The sequence below is a fragment of the Varanus komodoensis genome, unplaced genomic scaffold, assembly GCF_004798865.1.
Source record: "Varanus komodoensis strain SLA01 unplaced genomic scaffold, ASM479886v1 scaffold25, whole genome shotgun sequence".
NCBI classification, from domain to species: Eukaryota; Metazoa; Chordata; class Lepidosauria; order Squamata; family Varanidae; genus Varanus; species Varanus komodoensis.
Genome location: NW_025335661.1, coordinates 3,926,415 through 3,935,528, shown reverse-complemented (window position 1 = coordinate 3,935,528; position 9,114 = coordinate 3,926,415).

Below are 9,114 nucleotides of genomic sequence, written 5' to 3'. Positions count from 1 at the left end.
AAAGCTGGACTTATAGTGCTGAAATACCAATAACATACTGTAACTTTCCATTCATTTATTGGTTTTTCATGCAACATTTTCATGCTTTTAGCATGAAAAACTGACAAGCTCATCATCTTTATCATCATCTGGGTCTAGAGAGTAGGATTCTGGTGGATCTGAAATTGGCAAGTCCTCATCATGGGGTACAGGATGCAGTGCTGATGGAATGTTTGGATATTCCACAGTCCACTTCTTCTTTCTTGACATCCCTTTTGCAACTGGGGGAACCATAGAAAAATAGCAGTTGCTACTATGATTGCTTCGTTCCCTCCACAACATTGGGACTGTGAAAGGCATGGACTTTTTCTTGTTTAGCCAATGACGCAGATAAGTTGCACATGCAATGCAACAATAATGAGGGGCCCAACTCTTGCCCTGATCACCTGTTTTGCATCCAAAATATAGGTGGTATGCCTTCAGATATAGGTGGTATACCAAAATATAGGTGGTATGCCTTTACCACTGCTGTCAGACTGCACTTTTGAGAAACAAATGTAACCTCACCACAAATATAGCAGAAGTTCTCTGCATTGTTTACACAGTTTTGAGGCATCTTGGCTTTTGAGGGAAAATATTATGCAACCGTTCCTTGGAAATGTTAGGTAATGACACTTTCATAAACCACCAGGTATAACTGTATGATGCGTAGATCTGACCAAGACAACTATACCTTGCAATAAAAGAACAATACATTACAATTAGGTAATAATCTTTATTCTCAAAATGAAGATAAATTTATATACTTCCATGTGGTACCATTTTCATTGTTCTACCGTACTTGTTGAGAAGTTACAAAGCATCAATATCATCAGACACTTCCTTCCCTTGTAGGCAAATATACTCGCCTGTGTACAAACCTTTATTGTGAAATATCTTGAAAACTTTAGCCAACCAGCACCTTTCTAATTCATCTAATCAAAATATGTAAGAATTAGCACATTTTATCTCAGAGGTTGATAATTTCCCAAAATTTGTATACCAGTGGAGAAATCATGAGGAGGCGTGGAAACCATAGAACAGGTCACTGGTTTTCAAAGACCCAACTTACCATGCTGAAATACCATAACAGAGTTCAGTTTTTAAATGCGTTCTTTTAATGTAAAAATACTTTATACAAATACAAAATATATGTTTTATATTCTTCTCATCCCTACCAGGATGCAAACAACACTAAATACTAACACAACTCACAGTGGCTGGGTTAAGACAACACCATAAGTCACACTCAAGCATTAAATATGGGTTTCATGTGGGTTGTCATTGAACTGTAGACTGTTGGATCTGTGAACCCAATTATGCTTACAAATCATGCTTTGTTAACCACAAACAACCCACAGTTCATAACATAACAAACCTTAAGTATTCAGACAATGCGATAACCCGCATTTTAATCACAACCCACATTTTAATGACAACCCATATTCAGTCCCACACTATTGATATGAAACACTTGAAATGTATGTTATTATGTTGTCCAAACGCAGTTGTTGATTTCAATGTCACTGGATTATATAATGTATTTGAAATAATGTGGCCACCATCTGAATTTATGCTGACTATTGATTTTGTTCTTTTTGTCATCCAACAATAAGCAAAAAGGGGGAAAATTCAACAACTCTATATTCACACTCTGAATAAGAAGCTTAGAAGCTTATTCATTTTGAAGGTTCTTCCAGATCTGTTTATTAAAAAGGCTTACACAGCTAAATGAAAAATGTGTAAGTTCATAGAAGCTTGCATAATAGGATTTGGATGGAACTGAAGCCAGCATAAATATCTTAGTTCAGTTTGTATAACACAGCTAAAAATGTACAAGTATTCTTTACAAGCATTTCTGTGGAATAAAGCAACCTAGATGGTGTCTCCTTTATCCAGTGTACTGCAGCTTAATGCCTCCAATACTGGAGGTAGCCTAGTCATCTGGACTAGTAGCCATGGATAGGCTAATCTGTCATGAGCTAGCCCATGTATTGCTTAACCACAGTAGAGTGTTTTGCCTCTGTCTATCTTGCTTTATTTTTCTGGCTCCTAAGTGATTCTTGTTGAATATGCTCTCTGCAAATTCTAATGCATGTCAATAGCTCAGAACATGCCACCACATTCTGAATACATTATCCTTGGGGAAGAAAACCTGTTCACTCAGAACCCAGTGAAGCTCTGATGGCGCTTCATACTCCATAATGTTTGCTTGTGGTGAATGCTGCACCAGACTGTGACCCACCATGGCATAGTAGTTAAGGTTCTAGACTGAGACTCAGGGCATCTAGATTCTACTGGGCCATGATGTTCACTGGGTGACTTGGTGCGGACACTGACTCTCAACCTGCTTCACAGGGTTGTTGTTGAGAGGATGAAAGGGAGAGGAAGAGAAACTCGCAAGCCACCATGGGTTTCTTGCAAGAGGAAGAAAGATGGGATATAAATGGAAGAAGGAGAAGCTCCAACTAGGGCATGCTGAAATTAATATTAAAATATAGATTAATATCTTCATAGAAACTTCACATAGGATAAATATGTAGTTAATTATGTGAAATGAGTTATTGATTTAGGACTGCTGCTAGAATGAATAAAGAAATGGGAAGAAATCTTTTGAAGAACTAGAAAACAAATAAGAATGATCATTGCTTCTCCCTCCTAAAAGTGTCATTATTTTAGATCAAGTTGCAAGGATTAGCTTGTTACCACAGCCTGTGTGACATACTTCAGAGCACAAGAGTTACTGCTCGTTTAAAAATGGCATCCGTTGTCATGATTCATTAGTTTCTTCTCCTTATATAACTGCCACTTTTCAAATTCTTCACAGCTAAAATAGAGAAGTATTTTTTCCTATTGTACCCTATTTGCATATTCATTTGAAGAATGATAGGAACAGTACATGTCTATTAAGGCCATTGAAACGAGTTTGGCAGAAATATAGTTTTACCAGGATCACATTTGCAATTCAGTGCAAAGTTAATTAGAATCAATGGAGAAACAAAATAAAGCCCTTGAGGGCCAGAATTTTCTAAAGCTCTGGGGCACAAGCTATTTTCTCTGAGTTATACTTTCAAAGACTGAGGAAGCCATGAAATGGGGCTTTGAAGATCTTATTTTGAGGCACACAACAATCACCCAATAGGACACCTAGAGGGTAACTGATTGCCAAGACAATTATGATACGGAAGTTCAGCTTTCATGATTAATTAAGTGAAATACAAGTAAGTGAGAAAACCTAAATGATTTATAGCCTAACAGCATGGAATTTGCAGCAGGATATTTTGTGTGACAACTTATATAGAGAACAGAAAAAGTGAAAAATTTGGTTTGAGGATACTGGGATTATTAGGGCATAAGATTTCTAAGAGAAATTAGGATCTGTATGAAGGAAAATGTAAATAGAGAATGTGCAAATAGAGTAGTCTTACAATTTTATTTTAGGTCCATTCACACAATGCACTGATCTAATTTGTGCACTGCAATTACAATGCTGGTTTACAGAGAAGGATTGCCAGTCAGTAGTCAGAGGCATGCTTTACATGAGAAGTGTGCTAGGTTCCATTCCCAACAGCCCTGTCTGAAACTCTGGACAGTAGTGGAAGCTGGGATCTCCAGTGCCAGTGGAGCACTGCATCCTCCCCACACTGCAGCCCGAACTCTTAAGGAGCTATCCATGAACCTGTTTGGGATTTAGAAATATGGTGGAGCACCATAAACAACTTTGCAAAGTTCAGACTAAGACCCTGAGTGGACACACCACCTCACTGACATTGCAGTCACTAACCTCCTCAGTTGGTCACTAGAGAGCAATGAGCTGAATAGGCCCATTGTTCTGAGATTGTATACAGCAATTGCTTCTTTTCCTATAATATCACACTTTGATTGTGTGGGATGGCTACTCAAGATTAAAGCAAAAAGACAGATCAACCTGATAGTAATCTTTACAATCTATTAATTGACACAAGGTAAAAAGAACTCACACTCTTTCTGGAATGTCTTGGTGGCCAATACACTTATGCTTATTCATTTATTCACATTGTCTTACATTCCTAAATTGCCAAATGCCCATATGCTGAGAGCAGATCAGCAAAAAGGGAAGAAAGAGAGGGGGAGGTCATGTGATCAAGTTTATTGAAGTACAAGTTTGCCTTTTACCTATTCCAGGCCCTCAAAGTAACTCAGGTCACATCACAAAACAGTCATTTTAAAATGTCAGTAACCTGGAATCCAAACAAAGCAGTAAAACCATCAATCAACCACCATAAAACTACTGCAGCCAGCTTGAGTTCTTCACAAGAGAAAGAAAGGCAGGATATAAATATGGCGTGATAACGATGATGATGATGATGACTCGACTAGCAAATTAAAATAGACTTTCTAGACTTTCTGAAATACAAAGTCATTTACTTGCTGTATAATAATAGCAGATGGACTAATGACAGATGTTGAACAAGAGATGTTGAACAGGTGTTGAACTGTAGGCCTGAAGCCCATATTTGGTTCATCAGGAATCCTAATCCTGCCTTGTGGGATTCCCAGTCCTACCTGCTTTCCCCACTCATTCATTCTTTTGTGGCTTCCTGGCTTTTTCACTTCTCTTCCCTATCATAAAAGGCTGAAATGCTTCTTCTTAGTTACCAGCAAAGAGACCTTTATGCTGTTCCTTTTAAAATGTTGGGCCCACCACTTTTGCCCCATCCACAGCTGGCCACTGAAAGCTTCTCTGACATTGAATTTTGCACTTGGACTGAAATATATTTAATAAAACTTTGTCTAAGGGATATATACAGAAAGAATTGCAAAGGATGGGCGCCCCCCATCCCATTTTGACATTAACTTATTATTTGTATGTACACATTCCCTTGTGTGCACGTGTATGTGTTTATGCATAGAAATTCACATGCATTTTGTCAATGCACATATTAATAACATAAAATGCACATTGATGTGCACATTTTATATGTGCACTTTTTGCATTCACTCACTGATAAAAGTATGCTTGTGCAATTTTGGAATTGTACACACACACACACACAATGAACTCAGAAATATATGCATTTCAACTGCAAATTGTTTTTGGTTCTGAGTTTATGTCTAGGAGATTTGAATCTGGCAAATTAATAAAAGCATCATCATTATCAACAACAAGAACAATTTTTCATATATTCCTAGCTTCAGCTGTAAAGTTTGATGAACAGAGTTGAGTTTTCATTTGATCTAATCAAATGGTGCTTAACCAGAAGAAGATGTTCCCTAAGGTGCCCTTAACCTGGGCTACTTAAAGCCATTTAGGAACCAGCACTTTGAATTATAACCAGAAAATAACCAGTTGACACTATAGTGGCCTAGATATTATTGAGTCCAGTCCTAAGCACTTATTTAATTATGCAATGGTTAAAAGCATACTAATTAAGCTGTTTCAATGTTTATATTCCTATCCCCTCTTCCTAGAATATAACAAGGCTTCCTAACACTGCTGCTATTAGAACAGGTGGAGCTAATCGAACGTCTTCAGAATGAAGTCTACACATAGTACATTGCAGCAGTTGATTTTTGGTGATTAGTGGTATCTACACTGGAATGTGGACACAACTAGTATTGAAACAATATGTAAATCCACAAGACATCCAGAAAAGTGAAAGATGTCAAGGACAAGTCCAGATTCATCTACTGGTTGATTATCAATAGGAATGTAACCTAGAACTTATCTGTCCAAAACATGAGTTTATGCTTTGGTCATGTGAGTTGTAGATTCATTCCTTGGCATGTCTGAAGAACTGATCTACTTTGATAAAGTAGAGTCTATAGGAACCTGCAGCAGAGATGTAGGCATAATATCTACTGATAGAATTACTGTTCATATTTTATGCACCAGAAAAATTGTTGATGTTTGATTCAAACATATAAACAGTAATGGAAACCAGTTACTGTGTCAATCATGAAGTGGCTCTGAACTTTCAAAACTGGTTCTGATAGTAAGACAGCTGTACATCTCCAGAGAATGTAGAACAGATCCATAACTGTGAACTTCACTGCTTTGATTAACTGGTTCATTTGTACCATTCTGGAATGTTCAGTTTTATTTTGAAAAATAATTATGTGTAAAGAGTTGAGAAAAACATAGATATGCATACTTGGCTGCATATGTGGATTGTACAACTTTCAACTGGATGTGCATTTTTATGTATATCTGCATGTGAAAACCCATCTCCAAAATTTCAGCCACAGAGGCCTGGATGGTGCAACACCTGGCTGTCTCAGAAATTGATGCATATTCCCTGACACACATTTCCACAGTTTTGGTTGCCATAAACAAAACTGCATGTGAGCATGGCAAGCATCAGGTGAGCACAACAAGCTGAGCCTCCCTTAAAGCTGTGAATGGCCCCTGGCAGTTGTGTGAAGGTCTCTGCTCCCTGTTCAGGTCCCAGTTTAGACCCAACACTGGGCGATGTCTGCTGCTGATTGGGATGCATTGGTCATGCTTTCCAGCACAGAAGAAAGGAAGGAAGATGAGAGGATTTCTTGGTTGCTGTTTGAAAGCAACTTTGAAAAGAGAAAGGGGAGGAGCAGTAGCAGTAGCTAATTTTTGGTGTGAAGAGCTGCTTTTAAGCATGGAAGATTCTGCCAATTTCAGTTTCCATTTCTAATTTTTCCAATCATGAATTCAATTCATCCCAAAAACAGATATTTAAAGGTTCATATGGACAGTTTTGCCCATTTTTTTCCTAATACATACATCTTGTACACATTTTTTCAATATACACAGATTATTTCATGTAATTTCCCTACTATAATGTATTTTGGAATATTATTTGTTATAATTTATGCATTGTCAGCCTCACCTCTAATACAAAGACATTTGCATATTTTTACTAGAAAACTCTATTGTGACATTCTTCAAAGTACACATTTCAAAAGGTAACTGAGCACTAGTTTTAAATTTTATAAATTCACATTAAAATGTAAAGTGAATAGATATCTCCCCCAACCTGCATATTGTGCATCTGTACTCCAAAAATCCTGTTGCAGCCAGTTCCACACACAGTTTCTGTTTCAAAGAAAAACAAAATAGCATTGGAAGTGGGATGTTTCAAGGGTCGGAGGAGGCAAAAAAGTCATAAAATAAACCGCCATTCAGCTCAGCATGACTGCTAACGATATATTTCCTTTATTAAGAAGAAGATAACTGTAAAATATGGGTAAACATAGCACTAGCCACTTTTCTGCTCCCACAAAAATGCAATTATTTTTGGTGATCAATGATGGGAGTCCTGTTCACACAGCCATGCTGTGACATTTTAATTGAAACCTTCCTTTCATATTCATGAAATACTATGAGCTACAGTGATTTATCATGTGGTAATTGTTCCTGGATAGCTTCTGTTGATTGGCTTAATCTTTTAGATGCCAGATCGAATAAAATAAGTGTTATTAAAACTCATCAGGTGCCTTCCAATTGGTGTACTAAAGCAAATAAAAAACAAGTGTAACTATGCTGAGTCAATGTCCTTCTAAAGCCAAAGGGCACTATTGCACAGTGCCAGCCCAATTAAATGAATGGCAGTTGTGCAAAATTTATTCGTGATCTTTATCTTCCACTTTTCCTCACAAGTATTATCAAAGCAGTTTATAAGAAGAGAATTAAAATGCCATTTAACAATGGGTGTGTGTGTGGGGGGGGGGAGAGAGGGAGAGGGAAAGGGAGGGAAAAAGTAAAAAACTCTGGGCTTATTGGAGCTGAATAACCCCAATTTTTACCCAACTTATTAGCTTTATTTCTAAACCAGCTCTGAGCTTACCGTTCCATGCTTTTCATGAAAAATTTCACCTGGACTTGGCTAAATAAAAGAATCAAAATGGAAAATCTATGCCTTGCTTAATCTTCACAACATTTTCAACAATAAAAACAACAAATTCTCCTTATGCTATCTTCCCTTTTTCTGTGGCTGCCTTTGAGTCACACATCCCACCTGGTGACCAGTTGCAGGATCAGAATAATTATGCTTCAATTATCACCAAGGTAACTGTCATCTGTCCTGCTTGCTAATCCTTGGCATCTTTACATTTTCCAAGTAGTGGTGTTTACATTCATTCCCTACTGGGTTGAAAGGGAAAGAGGCAGCATCAAGCTAAGGAGTGGTTGTTGTCCATCGATGCTTACATTCTGAATTATTCTACTGGGATGCCTTTGACATATACATCATAGTGAGCAGCCTTATTGTGGTTACATTATAAACAGATAGTATAAAGAGGTTAAATAGCCAAGTCTACTGATAAAAGTATATAACTTGAAGGTCTATACAAATGAAAGCATAAAATCAAAGAACTATCCATCTTGTCCTGTTCCCGTACCACAAGGGAGGTTTCCATGGTGTCTTACAAATTAATCCAGACCATAGCATAACTCAATCAGAAAGTCAGTGCATTATTGAAAGCTTAATTAAACACTGATTTTTATTGGTCAAGATCAGTAGTGGCGAACCTATGGCACGTGTGCCACGCAGGCATGCAGAGCCCTCTCTGTAGGCACAAAAGCCAAGTCACCCCAGCATTGGCTCAGAATCCAAGCATCAGATAACAGTGCACATGGGGGCCACGGGCATGCTCAGAAAGGAGTAGCGGTGCCAGACATCAGGAACTGTGACTCATTGGCCGCGACTCGTCCAAGCTTTCACATGGCCGGTCAATACACTGCCAAGGATGCATATGTTTTGCTTTGACTGGCTGTGAATTGTTTTTTCTAAACTAAAACCTCAGTTTTCAGGTTTTATTGCAGTGTTGGGACTTTGCAATAAATAAGTGTGTTTGGAGGCTTGGAATGTGTTTAGAATGGGCAGAAATGATGAGCTGTGCAGGAAAACCTAGTCAAAGAAGACTTTTTCAGAATCACATTATTTTCAATGGAACTTTAGCCCTGGATTAAGTTTAGGGGTGTGAACCAGGGCAAGGTTAGGGTTAGAAAAATGAGGTGTCCTGGCATGATTTTGATGGTTGAAATGTGTTTAGAATGGGCAGAAATGATGAGCTGTGCAGAAAAAGCTACTCGAGGAAGGCTTTTTCAAAATTGCTCCTTCACTGGCATTTCTATGGTCT